The 12,987-nt window shown below is 49.5% G+C and overlaps 1 long non-coding RNA gene across 1 annotated transcript; it reads left to right on the top strand.

Annotated features, from left to right (window-relative positions):
- Positions 1–719: 719 nt before the first annotated feature.
- Positions 720–4,643, top strand: LOC103666468. Its single transcript, XR_569511.1, has 3 exons — positions 720–800; positions 1,695–1,820; positions 3,567–4,643. It is a non-coding gene; the product is annotated as an uncharacterized LOC103666468 (long non-coding RNA).
- The last annotated feature ends 8,344 nt before the right edge of the window (positions 4,644–12,987 follow it).

Below are 12,987 nucleotides of genomic sequence, written 5' to 3'. Positions count from 1 at the left end.
AGGATCCAGAGTAGTAGGCCGACTAGGGGAGAGGAAGGGCCAGGTCAAGAAGGTCCTCGAGTACCCGGCGAAGGGGTCTGTGGTTATCCCCATGCTCGGGCCTGTTTCTGCTCCTTCCTGTCCACAGCAGATTAAAGTCAGCAGTAGGCTGTCTGCTCGGCTAGATCTGACGCTACCCCTGGACTGTCTTTTCCATATCTCCTTGGGCCACCAGCTCTGCTGCTCGCGGTCAGCCCTGACCCAGTGGTATCAGCAGAGGTTCCCGGCTCTGGAGGGGCTGAAGCAGAGCAGATGGGCTGGGTCAAGAGCCCAGACTCTGAAGTCACAAAGATGTGGGTTCAAGTCCCAGTTCCATCACTGACTCAGTTCTCTGAGCCTCCCCTGTGACGGGGGTCATAAGGCTGCTCCCAGGGTTGTCAAGAGGAGACGAAGATGGCCAATAGTGACAGCAGCTCCCTCGCTAAGCAGGTGCCAGGTGCCCACGCTGAACGCAGGCCCCTCACCGACTGCTGTCCACACCCCGCCGAGCTCTGCTTGGCCCCACACTCGGTGCCCGGCACTCGTGGCTGCCCCGCACTCCATGCCTCCCCTGTCCCCGTGGGCCCCAGAGCACCAAGGATGGTTTCCTGTGGTGGTGACTGGTGGCCCTGAAATCCCTCCCTCTGTCTCACCTGCCCCTCCACGGTGTTTCTATCCACCACTCTCCACCTGCTTGACTAGAGGACCCATCACGGGCAACCCCCCCGCCCCCCAGGGAACCGGGGTGCACAAATCCCAGAGGAGCAACAGCAGGCTATGAGGTGGGTTGGTGGCTGGTGGAGAGTGTGTCCCCACGTGTGACAAAGACACACAAGCACACACATACCCTTCAAGAAACCCGAATGGGCTGGTTAAGTGAGATGAGTCTCGCTGCTCTCCCTCCATTTGCTCTCTCTCTCTTGCTCGCTCGCCTGGCTGCAGACACGTGTGTCCCAGCAGACATCGCCACACCTGTGTGCAGACATCTGCTCACTCACAGGTGCACACGGTCCCTCGTCTGCTCAGGCCTCTCAGTCGCACTCCTGCGCTTTTCGCCTCTGGTCCCTGGCCTGCCCGGTGCTCAGGTGGGGCGGGGGACGTGGGCACCCTAGGTTGAGCACCCGGGTGGGCTTGAGTCGACGGGTGATGAACTCTTGTTGACGTTCCAGGTGCTGGCTGCTGGGTTGGGGTAGAGCAGAGCCTTTGAGGGTGGGAAGGCTGGAACAGGGAGACCCCTGAGCAGCCACAGAGATGGGGGTGCTGTGCCACTGGGGTAGTGGTGGCAAAAAGGGATTGGAATGTGGCGGAATGTGGAGGGTAAATCACTGGGACTTGCTGGTGGATTGGGTGCGGGGTATGAGAAGGAGGGGTCAACGGGGAGCCCCAGCTTTAGCCGGAGCCACGGGAAGGGGGAGCCTCCATTCAGAGATGGGACAGCTGTGGACGAGTAGGCTCAGGGGCTGTAGGGGACAGGGCAGTCAGGGGTTCAGTTTGGATTAAGTTTGGGATGCCCATTAGACGTCCGGGAGACATCGAGAAGGCAGTTGGGTAGAACGACCTCCTGGGACGAGGTGGTACTCTCACGCCTGACAGAGGAGGGGACCCCCGCTACCTGTGCCCAGGCCACGTGGCTGGCAAAGAGCAAGGCTGGGACTTGAGGTCTCATCTGACTCCAGGTCCACGCTGGGAACCACATGCCGTGGGCCCCACTGAGTGTCCGCCCTGCGATGGGACACGGTGATGAAGGACCACATCCTGCCCCAGGAGGGTCCCACTGTGAGTCGGGGAGTTGGACAGGAATGGTGAGTAACGAAGAGTGTATTTGGGTGGTTCTCCTGTCTGGACATCACTCCATAGATGGGGAAACTGAGGCCCAGATTGGGGCAGGGGTTTGCCTGTTGTGACAGAGCCTCTGGACCCTTGAGGAGGAGGACGGGAAGTGAAGGGGGAAAGTTAGATGCACTGGGGGGGGGGGTGGCGCTGTGTTCATGGAGGATGCTGGGTGAGGAGCTTGCACCGGGGCTGCTTCCAGGGCCTCTGCAGGGGCTCCCGGGGGCTCACCGGGGCAGCTGCCCGGGCAGGGGTGGTGAAGGAGAGAGATGGCTGCACGGGAGCTGCCCCTTGAATTTAGATCATGCTGACGTGACGTGGAGGCAGGTGGCTAAAAAGAAGAAAGATGACAGAAAACCCACAGCAACAGCAGCCCCCCACTTGGCAAAGCACCAACATGTTGTTGGTCTCCGCTGGGGACCCAGAACGTCCTCAAAGTGAAGTGCCGTGAAGTTGTCCCTTTGTAGGGACAGAGGGAGGGCAGAGGGCCCCGGGCTGGGAGGAGCTGCCAGCAGGGGAGGGGGGGGGCTTTGCTCCCATCTCTCTGGAAGTCCTCCTGCCCTGCCAGGGGTGCTGACAAAGGCCTCTGTGACCGATGGCCTCAGGAGCGGAGAGAGCAGGGTGGCAACAGTGGCCCCTTGGCTTTGTCTTGGCTGCCTGAGGATAACCGCCTGGTTTCCCAAGAGTCCCTGTATCCTACAGAATGTAACCCCTCGACAGCAGGGCATTCTGGGTGTTCTCCGCTCACCCCCTAGCTCGGCACGGTGCCAAGCATGTAGCAGATGAATAAGAAAATGCGGGACCCTCTACCTCCCCCCCCACCCTCTCCAGTAGGTATCCAGGGCAAGGTGGCCCAGTCAGTTGTACGAGGTTTCAGGACTCACCCAGTGCCGCACAGGGCTCCCCCGGGCTTGGCACTCAGGTCCCCGGGCCCCCAGCACAGTTCTGGAAAGTGAGGGACGTCATCCCTGTCAGTGCACAGGGGCATAGACTCTGGAGATAGAGGACCTCTGGGTTCAAACTGTAAAGCTACTTAAAAAAAAAAATTTATTTATTTATTTATTTATTTATTTAGAGAAGGGGGGAGAGTGAAAGCATGAGGGCAGGGGTGGAGGGAGAGGGACAGAGTGCATCTTGAGCAGACTCCCTGCTGAGCGTGGACCCCCCCCCCCCCGGGGGGGGGCTCGATCCCACGATCCTGAGATCATGACGTGAGCCAAAACCAAGAGCTGAAACCAAGAGTCAGATGCCCAACTGACTGGGCCACCCAGGTGCCCCTAAAACTACCTTTTATAAAGCACGTCATAGTGGGGGACATTTTAACTTGTCTGAGTCCCAGTGTCCTTTTCTATAAAATTCTACATTGAAGGATGTTTTGGAGGAGTCAATGAAAAAAAAAATGCACTTAGCCTAGAACTGGGCAGAAAATAGGCAACCAAGGAAGGATGATATTATTATTTTGGTAGTTGTTGTTTATCATGACGGTTGTTCATGGAGCAAGGGGCCCGCCTGTCATGTCGCTGCTGTGCCCCTGGAGACCGTGCTGGCCTGACAAGCAGCAGGTGCTCAGAGGCCACTGCCCGTGGCAGGGTCTCCTCCGTGGAGAGAGATGCAGCCCCCCCCCCAGGCACCCCTTCTGCCACAGGGACAACAGGAGAGCCGCATGACTTCGAAGAAGACGCTGTCTCATGGAATTCTCCATCTCTTTTTCCCTTCAGCCCAGATCCATCGCCTTATTGACTTGAGCCGCCTTACCTGCTGCTTATCTCTGGCAGAATGACAGAGAGCCAAGGTCTCGGCGCCCTTTGCTCCAGCTTTTATCTGCCTGATTTCAGGTGGTTGAAGCCCTGGCCGCCACTCAGCTGGTGAAATGTCCAAACTATATTAAATCACAGGATGCGGGCAGGTGACAGGAGAACACTTGTCACCCACCTCTTGACCATCTCCCTGGCCCTGAGCCCGCAGCAGGGAGAGGTCTCTGTGCGCTGGGGCCTGGCTCCTTGTACCTTCACTTCTTCATAATCACAATCTTGGAATTGGAAGCAATTTTCTCGAGGTGAGAGCTGACGGTGACTGGACACAGGACCTTCATGCCAGGACAGCATCCGGCTGGAGTGCCCAGTCATGCGGGTACATGAAGGGAGCTGCTGGGCTGGGTTGTTTTCTCCTTTTAGTTTTATTAGTTTTTTAAAATATGAAAGTGATGGAAGCTCACTCTGAAAGTCCTAGCCACGTGGAATCGTGTAAGGGTTTTTTAAGTGTCCTGTACCCTTACCTGAAACTCACTAACTCACTTCCCAGATGAAACACCACAGATATTGATCACAGTGAGCTTGCTGGGTCGTGCCCGCTAGGGCCCTTTGGGTTCACTGCTCCTTCAGTCCAGTCATCAGCCCCATGGGGCAGAATCTGCCATTCTCCCTTTTTAAGGACAGTTAAGGGGCTCAGAGTCACCGGTTGACCTCCAAGGCCACTCAGCTGGTTTCAAAGCAAGGGCTGAAACCACATCTCTGTGCCTTCCCACTAGACCCGCACTGACTGTTAATGGCTTGGCATACGTAGGTATTTTCTAAGTGTATAAAAACTTGTCTTTCTTTCATGAACATGAGATCATACTCTAAGCATCGTTTTGCAGCTTGCTTTTTAATTGGAGGGTATCTTCCTATGTGACCCTGTCCCCCCGAGTGTCCTTTGTGTTAGAGACACCCACATTTGTTTCACTGGTTCTTTTCAGGCAAATGTTCAGGTTGTGTTGGGTTTTCTGCTATTATTGGCAGAAATATTTTTTTTTTTCTGCCAAGAAGTATCTTTTCCAAATATTAATTTTGATGATACGAGTGCTCTATGCATCCATTCTCTTTGTCAGAGAGTTGAACGATTAAGATCGAAACTTCCCGGGGCTACCCTGTTCTGCAGTCCCCTCCCCATTTCAGTCCCTTCTCCATAGTAACCACTGTTATCGGGGCGGCACATAATCCTTACAGACCTATTTCTGTGCACTTCCAAGCATACATATGCATGTGCTTTTGCTGTGGGTGTTTTAAAAACCATGCAAGGTATCACGCAATATGCGTTTTTGTGCATTTGGCTTTTTCTGCACTAGTGACATCTCAGACATCTTCCTATGTCGGTACATATGGAGCTGCCTCATTCTTTTTCATGAGGCTATGTGTCATGTTTCATGGCAAAGATCATCTTTTTTTAAAACCATTTCCCTATTGATAGATATTTAGGTCCCTTCCATTTTTTCCCCTCTCTATAAAAAGTACTGCAGTAAACATCCTTGTGCAAGCCTCATCCCATGCACGTGGGAGCAGCTCTCCGGTATAGATCCCCAGGCTTGGGGTTGCTGGGGTGGAGGGAGCGCCAGGCCCCGTCTTATCCGAGGCCACAGGAGGCTGGGGAAGATGTGGGTTGGGGGTCCCAGGGGGCTGGCTGTCGCGGCAGCATCAGGCGTGCTGGCAGGGGATCCACTCACTGTGGCTGTGTTCTCGGGTGGTTCCTGGGGGGCACTGTCAGCTCCGGCAAGTCCTGTGGTCTGAGCAGCTCTCTGGACAGCACTGTGGAAACAGTCCTGAGGATCCCACTCTCTCTCTCCCTCCTCGTACTCACTGGAGGGTGGACTGGCCCATCCGGACTGACCGGTGGTTTTGCTGGTTTTGGTCTGATTCTACTGGTTAGCTCTCTGGAAGGTTGGGGGAAAGTGTCCCAAGCGTTACCTGGTCGGGGGTCAGGGCCCTGCCCTCCAGGAGTTGCAGTCACGTGGGGACACGGACTACTGCCATTTGACTGGGGTTGTGACAAGGGTGAGCACAGGATGCTACGGGGGCACCAGGGTTCTTCCTACAGAGCCCGTAGTGGGGGTGGGGGTGGGGAGCAGTCAAAGGAGGTCCTGTTGGAGGGGCTGGCTGAGTGGGTCTTAAAAGACGAGTGTATATATATACTTAGAACATCTGTGTATTTGTATGTTTGCTTGCGGTCGTTTATCCGTGGTTGGTTGGTTTTTAATCTGATCACCAGTCTCCCCCTTCATCTGGTAATGGCGCCGCTTCTGCATTTTTGATCTCTGTCATTACGTTCTTCAGCCCCACCCTTCCCCAGTGCAAGTGCAGGGATGGACATGTGATCCTGGCCAGCCGATCAGAGCGCTTTATCCCTGAGCCCCCAGAAACCAGGCCAGCTCCTGCCAATCAAGGCCTTCCCTAGGATTTTCTGCTACCGTTGGTGGGAGAAACCCCCTCTTGCCTTCTGAGGCCTGGAACTCAGAGTGGTTGCTTGGGGTCACCTTCCTGGCCTCATGGGGTGTGCCCAGGTGCAGTGGGAGAAACAGAGGCCATTTTGCAGAAAGAAGCAGAGACAGAGATGAAAGGGGGTGGAGAGAGCGTGCTGAGATCCTGGTTCTGGCCGTCCTTCTTACTGCCCCAAGAGCTCGGAGCTGCTTCTCAGTCCCTGGGGCCAAACATTCCTTTTCTGAGAGGCCTCAGGAGCTTGATTGGGGTGTGTTGCTGTGGCCCAGAGCCCTGACCGATACTGCAGCTGGGCTCATGAGGTTATGAGGGCTCCAGATGGGCAGAAAGCAGGGCAGCTGGGTAGGAAGGTCTCCTCTGACCCAGCTTCCTGACGTCAGGATCTCTTCCGATTCTCTGTCCACTCGTCTTCTAAAACCCAAGTCAACCATGACTGCTCTTTTTTTTTTTTTTAAAGATTTTTATTTATTTATTTGACAGAGAGAGATAGCCAGTGAGAGAGGGAACACAAGCAGGGAGAGTGGGAGAGGGAGAAGCAGGCTCCCAGTGGAGGAGCCTGACGTGGGGTTTGATCCCAGAACGCCGGATCACGCCCTGAGCCGAAGGCAGACGCCCAACGACTGCACCACCCAGGCGCCCTGTGACTGCTCTTTCTAAAACACTTCAATGGCTCCCCACTTTCCTGAGGATCAAGCCCAAATGCCTTAGCCTGCTGCACTGGGCTCTGCATGGATTGGCCCTTGTGTGTCATGCCTCACTGACCACAAACTAGGTTCCAGCCTTACCAGACTTCCTGATGCTCCATGCATAGGCCATTCTCTTTCCTCCAAGCCTTTGTACATGCTATTCCCTCGGCCTGGAATACCTTTCCTTCGCTTTTCTATCTGAACCCTCTCCCCGCTTCTTTACCAGGATGACTCCTACTCCCCTTCAGCTTTGGAAGTAAATACACCTTCCTCCAGGAAGCCTGCCTGCCTGCTCTCCTGTTCTGAGCCCCCACAGCATGGCATTATCTGGCTCATTATGGACTCTGAGCTCTGTGAAAGCAAGTTGATGTCTATCTTGTTCCTTACTGCCCTCATGCACGCCAGCTTCCGGCATACTATTAATAGCTATGTGGGGAATTCATCAATATGTGAGTCCTAGGTCAAGAGGCACAGGGTGTGGTGGAAGCAGCTCGACTTTGGAACAAGACAGACATGGCTCCTGATCTGACTGCTCTTGGCCGTCCCTTGACAAATTACGTCTTCTTTCTGAGCATCAGTTTCCTGAAATGCAGATGACAATATTCTTGCCCACCTGTTGGCCATTGTGAGAAAGACAGCAGAGGCGGTAGCGTTTGGAGAACTCGTTATGCAAATGGTAAGCTTTGTTTTTAAAGCAACAGGTCAATCAATACATAGAAATTCTTCTGGCAAATTGGCTGGTCTTTTTTCCCCCTCTGGGTGAAGATAGTAAACACCCGAGCTATAGGGAAAGGGGGAAAGGGGGAAAGGAAAGGCAGACACACTAAGAACTACAAAGTGTCAAGATCTGTATGAGACGAGTTGAGTATATTAATTTTCTCCAGAAAGGTTTTCAATGACTTTCATTAGATTAATCGCTAGATACTTTATACTTTTTTTTTCTGTTGTAAATGGTATCTTTTTTCTTTTACTGATGCATGGAAGTGTAATTAGCATTATATATTGATTCTGTAGGAAACAAACTTGTTCAACTTTATTTTTTATTGAGGCATAATTGACAAGTAAAACAGTAAGATAATTAAAATGTACGTTGTGATGATTTGATATATGTATAAGCTTCTTTATTAAGTCTATTTTTTTAAATCTGTACATTCTTTCAGCTTGTCCACATAGACGATCACATCATCTGCAAATAATGACAGTTTTGTTTCTTTTTCTTGCCTTTTCTTCCTAATCTTCCTGGCAGTGCTGGTGGCAGGTACCCTTGTCTTATTCTGATTTCAAAGGGAAAGTTGTTTCTGCAGAGCCATAATGTATGACGTCTGTGCTAGATTTTTCAGAAATGTTCTTTACCCTGCTAAAAATGCCTACTTTATCCTCAGTTACCTAGGAGTTTACCCTTGAAAGGATACTGAATTTTATTTACATCTACTCAGATATTCATATGGTTTTTTTCTCTTTTAACCTTTCAACATGATGATTCACATTAATTAATTTTCAGATATTGAACCAACCTTGCATTCCTGAAATAACCCCTACTTAGTCACGATGTGTTTGTTGTTCATACATTGATGGATTTCATATGCTAACATTATGTTTAGAAGTTTGCATTTTTGTTCTTTTGTATTTTTGTCTTTTTAAATTTTCACTTTTTTTTTGTTTGCATTTTTGTTCTTGAGGGAGTTTGGTTTGTAAATTTTCATTCCCATATTGTTCTTGTGTGGTAAACTGGAAATGTTTTTGAAAGATTAGATTGATCTCTATCTGGAATGTTTGAGAAAGCATGTGACAAAACTATCTGGGCCAAATGTCATTGTGGGAGATTTCTACTTCTAATCCAGCCTCCTTAATTCTGTTGTAATGTTATACAATTATGCAGTTTTCAAAATGCCTTTTTGAGTCAGTTTTTGTAAGTTGTGTTTTTACAGGAATATGTCTGTGTCATCTGTTTTCAAATTTACTGTCATAAAGGTGTCCCAATATTCTTCTGCTTATTGATCTGTTTAATCTCTGTGGCTTCTACGGTCTGGCCTCTTTTCCTTGGTTAATGTTGTTTATTTGCATCTTCTCTCTGTTTATTATTTTTCTCTTCTTATTTCAACCATGCCAGGAGTGACTCTTTTTTTAGTCTTTTCAAAGGACTGACTGTCGGCATTGCCGATCCTGTCTATTGTATGTTTGCCTTACCCCCTCTATGCCTCAGTGTCCCCATCTATAAAAAGGGGGATAGTAACAGTATGCATTCTGTATGCTTGTTGGGAGGGTTATTTGAACTAATTCATGCTAGAATTGTGCTCGGCACATAGTAGGTGCTCAACAAGTGTTTGTTCTCATTTCTCTTTGTTCTTCTTTTTGTTAATAACTTTTGTACACTCCTCTCTCCTTTCCCCACATTTCTTTAGGTTTATTCTGTTATTCTTTTCCTATCTTCTTAGCTTGAATACTTATCTCAGTTTGAAATTCTTTTCTAATGTAAGCATTTAACACTATGATCCTCCAAATACCACTTTCATGGCACCCAACAAGTTTAAGTATATTGTAGCATTACTATTGTTTCCCTGTGTATTCCAGAATTTTCTTGATTATTTCTACTTTAGTTTTGAGTTGTTTAGAGATAGGCTTTAATTTCTAAACATAGGGCATCTTTTTCTAGTTATCTTTTTTGTTACTACTTTTTCTTTCTTTCTTTCTTTCTTTCTTTCTTTCTTTCTTTCTTTCTTTCTTTCTTTCTTTCTTTTTTTAGAGAGAGAGCGAGAGGGCATGAGCAGAGGGGCAAGGGGCAGAGAGAGAATTCCAAGCAAACTCCCTGCCAAGTGCAGAGTCTGATGCAGGCCTTGATCTCATAAGTCTGAGATCATGACCTGAGCCAAAGTCAGACGCTTAACCGACTGAGCCACCCAGGCGCCCCTTATTACTACTTTCTAGCTAATTGCTTTGCCATCTGAGACCAGGTACGGATCCTTTGAAATTTGCAGAGTTTGTTTTATATCCTGGTGCGAGGTCCAGCCTTCGGTCTATTGGAGCTCTTCTAGCACTTGTCTAGATGCTCGAAGATTCCTACTTCATCTAACGAGTTGTACAGTTAATCAGTATTTTCGTACTGTTCCTAAATAATCCGAGAAGCCCAGAAGCCTCTGATCACCCCTTCCCTGGGGTTCTTTTGTGGTATTTTTATTCTCTCTTGGTAATTTCTAGCCTCTAAAAGGAGATACTATTATTTATTATTTTTGTTGAAATTTATCCTTATGATTATTGGCTCAACATTTAGTGTTAGCTTAGGCTTCCTGGGTTGATAATCAGCACATCATTCCATTTCATCTCTCAGTCCTTACGTGGCGACGTGGTCTCCTTCTCTTAACCCACATCCTTTGGTGTGGAATAACCTTCTGCCTGAAAAAGGCACGCTTTGAAATTTATCTCCTGCTGAGGGTACTCTTTGTTTTTGTTTGTCTGAAAATGTCTGCTTCGCCCTTTGCGAAAGATAGATTTGCTAGCCTTTCTATGTCGACAGTGGGTTTTTCTCGGCACACGGAAAATTGTAGCTCACTGTCTTTTCCTGCCTCTGCCATCGCCACTGAAAAGTTAGCTACCCTTGCTTTCTAGGCACCTCTCTCTTCTCCTGGCTCTTTTTAAATATTCTCTTTCTCTTTCTTTCTTTTGGCATTCAGCAGTTTCACCATCTGTATTTTGGTGCAACTACTTTAAAATGGATCTCATGTCATGTGTTCGGAATGAAGTTGCTGTCTTCCAACAGTTCTGGATCATTGTCTCTTGGCCTCTCCGTCTTTTCCGTCTTGTGTGCTTGTGCTGCGTGCTTCCGGCTCACTGACAAGTTCTTCACCTGTTTCTGAACCACCATTTTCCTTAGTCCATTCCACAATCTGTCTGTCGATCTGCATTTTTTCAGGAATTGGCTCGTGTGTTGGTGGAGGCTTGGCAAAGCCAAAATCTGCAGGGTAGGCCGTCGGGCTGGAGAGTCAGGAAAGCACTGTAGTTTGAGTCCCAAGAGGGTCTTCTGGCAGAATTCTTTCTGCTCAACAGAGGTCAGTCTGTCCTGTCAAGGCCTTGGACTGATTGGATGAGGCCCACTCCTATTATGGAGGGCAATGTGCTTTACTCAAAGTCCAGTGATTTGTTTACTTTTTAATTTTTTAAAAAGATTTTTAAATTTATTCATTTGAGAGAGAGAGAGATTGAGCGAGAGCACGAGCAGGGGGAGGAGCAGAGGGAGAAGGAGGAGCAGACTCCCTGCTGAGCAGGGAAGCCCAAAGCGGGGCCTTGATCCCAGGACCCCGGGATCATGACCTGAACTAAAGGCATTTGCTTAACTGACGGAGCCACCCAGGAGTCCCTCAAAGTCCAGTGATTTAAATGGTAATCACGTCCCTCAAAACACCCTCACAGAAGCTTCCAGAATAGCATTTGACCATATATCTGGGCACTGTGGCCTAGCCAAGTGGACATGAAATCAGCCACTGGAGTGCACCCAGCTTTGCAGTCCAACCCCTGAGCCCTGTTTGGGCCACACTCTTTCACCATTAAGGGTCCTCAGGAGAAAAAGTGTGAAAAGCGTTGTTCATGTTCCTGGAAGGGACCTCGAGGCCTGTCCCCTGTGCTGAGTTTGAGCCCTGGAGGGGATGGAAGGACTCCACATACAGCGGTTCCCAAATTCAGAAGTGCAAGAGATAGAACATTCTCTTGCCATGACTGGCCCTGGCATGTCTGGAGACCCATTCTGCAGGGCGGGGGGGGGGGGAATCCAACCTCGGTTCTGGGATGACCCCCACCTTCCCCAGGGCTTGTGTCCAATCCAGGGCCTACTCTCCATCTTGGTATCTGTGGAAGCCTCGCCTGCCCTCCCCCCGGGCTGTGGAGACATGCAGGGAGACTGCCCCGTGCTAGCCCTCCTCTTTGAAGTTCTGGGCTGTACGACCCCTGAGGGGCAGGAAGCAGGGAGGGCAGGAAGGAAGAAGAAAGGATGAGCAGCTCCTGTTTCCTACCTTCCTGCCCTCTTTCCAGCTAGGGTCCCTGAACTTGGGCCCCGTGTCTGAGCGAGGGCAGAACAGGTGTGCGATGAGACCAGACAGGACCTGCGACTCCACGCAGAGCTGGGAGATCCACCTGGGATGCCTGGGGGGTGAGGTGGGCCTGAGGCAGGGCCCATTCGCAGGCCGACTCGGGGGAGAATGATATCATTTTTGTTTGTGTCTCCATCAGGTTCAGCCCATTCAACAGACTGAGTGCATATATATTCTGTATTTTTTCGTGGGGCATTGGGACTCCCATATGCCTCTCCCCAAAAGCTTCAGGCATAAATATACTTACCACAGGCCTACTTATAATAGGAAAAAAAAAAAAACCAAACCCAACAACTCAACAAGATGGGTTTGGTTAACTAAACTGTGAACCATCTGGAATATTCTTTTTTTAAAAAATATTTTATTTATCTGAGAGAAAGAGAGAGAGAAAGGGGGGGAGGAGCAGAGGGAGAGGGACAAGCAGACTCCATGCTGAACACAGAGCCTGACGTGGGGCTCGATCTCACGATCCTGAGATCATGACCTGAGCCAAAACCAAGAGTGTGATGCTTAACCGACTGAGCCACCCAGGCACCCCCTGGAATATTCTGAAGCCCACGTAAACATTGTTTATGCTCGTACTAGATGGGAAAGGCTTCACACTATCATGTTAAGTTTCTAAGAAACCCCAAGATGCTAAATTATTCATACAGATCAATAATAACTATGCCTGAAAACCTGATTAAAAAACACAGGAAGAAATGTAGCCAAATGTGAAAAATACACCTTCGGGTGTTGAGAATCCACAGTAAAAAGAAAAACAGAATGCTTTTTAAAAATTTTTTATTGCTTTAATTTAATTTTAAAATGAGTATCGTTCTTGTTGTTGTATCTCTAAGTAGCTGGCGGAAGCTTTTGAACTTCCCTTCCGCCCGCTGTAGAGAGTGACACCCCTGCCGCTCCCCCGCTGCCCCTGAGAGGGGAGGCAGTTTGGTTTGCAGACTGGAGTCTTTCCTGTTTCTGAGAGCGCGGTCATACTTCACACACCGTTTCCCAGCATTCTTTTCCCCTTCCAATTTGTCTTGGAAATGTCCCTCTGACAGCATTATAGACGTACCTCATTTAAACGTAACAACTGTGTTTCATTCCACTGTGTGGATGACCGTGATTTAGTAGCAGGCCCCCCAC

The sequence above is a fragment of the Ursus maritimus genome, unplaced genomic scaffold (assembly GCF_017311325.1).
Source record: "Ursus maritimus isolate PB19 unplaced genomic scaffold, ASM1731132v1 scaffold_32, whole genome shotgun sequence".
Taxonomy (NCBI): Eukaryota; Metazoa; Chordata; class Mammalia; order Carnivora; family Ursidae; genus Ursus; species Ursus maritimus.
Note: the sequence above shows the minus strand (reverse complement) of the source record. Positions and strands in the feature narration are given on the sequence as shown.